The following is a 1,225-nucleotide window of genomic DNA, read 5'->3' as shown; positions in this document are numbered from 1 at the left end:
CCACAGTTTTCTATAGCAGCCATATCTTCTGTGTCACCCTTACGATGATGGGGACTCAGCAAGGGATTATCCCACTGGGAAGTCTGTTCTGCGGACTGCCATGTCTTCCAGCATCCAGGGCCTCCAGATGGCCACACCCTTGAGGGGCCGACTCTCTTGGGCTACTTCGCCATGCTGGCAAGGGACTGGGCCTGGGGGGAAGGGGAAGAGGCTGGCGGTTGCTGCCCCACTGAGAAGAGAGGTCAGGCAAGGGAATGTGCCCACGGCCAGCACAGCTGAGCTCTCCATGGGAAAACTGACAGAAGAACCCTTGGGTGCTGCCAGACCCGGGTCTCGCATCCAAATCCCCTAAATTGGCCTCCTTATCTGTAGATCTGGTGGTCACACAATGGAACTCCAGGCGGGTGACTCTACATCAATGCCTTCCTTCTGAAGTCTCAAGATTGTCACGTTTTATGGGAGTAGAAAGCCCTGTCTTTCTCCCATGTCCACGGCTCCAGCGAAAGAAAGCCCTGGTGGTTTCAAACTATAGGCTTTGTGTTTAGCAGCCCAGCTCATAACCACTATGCTACCAGGCTCCCAAAGGTTAGGGGTTTGAGCCCATCCAGAGACACCGAGGAAGAAAGGCCGAATGAGCTACTCGTAGGGGGTGAAGGTGTGTTTGTGTGGTGGTGGCGGTGGGGGAGTCTGCCTTTGAAAACCCTATGGATTGCAGTTCTACGCTGACACATCGGAGTCACCACGAGTTAATCCACTCAAGCAGCAGTTAGGAGCGTATGGAAGAATTGGGAGTAAGGGAGTGATATTATCTAGCTGGGCTGTAGGGAAATCGATCTGTTTGACCAGGATGCAGAAGAAGATTCCAAAGGCAGGCTTCCCCCTTTCAACATTACGGGGGAGAGCTGGTTTTCAAGCATTTGAACTGGGGAGCTGGCTGCTCACCTTCTTCTATGCAGCGTGGTGCATCTCATTAATGCATTTGGCCACTAACAGGTGGCTTGGAAGAAAGACGTGGTGATCTACTTCTGGGAAAAAAATCAGCTTTTGAAAACTTTATGGAGTATACCAAAACAACAACAACAACAACAACAACCCACCAAATTCCCTGCGGTCGAGTTGATTCTGATTCAGAGCGACCCTATAGGGCAGTGGTTCTCAACCTTCCTAATGCCGCGACCCTTTTATACAGTTCCTCATGTTGCGGTGACCCCCAACCATAAAATCA

Source organism: Echinops telfairi, unplaced genomic scaffold, assembly GCF_000313985.2.
Source record: "Echinops telfairi isolate 266 unplaced genomic scaffold, ASM31398v2 ScPeMD7_2010;HRSCAF=2546, whole genome shotgun sequence".
NCBI classification, from domain to species: Eukaryota; Metazoa; Chordata; class Mammalia; order Afrosoricida; family Tenrecidae; genus Echinops; species Echinops telfairi.
This window is presented reverse-complemented; position numbering follows the sequence as displayed.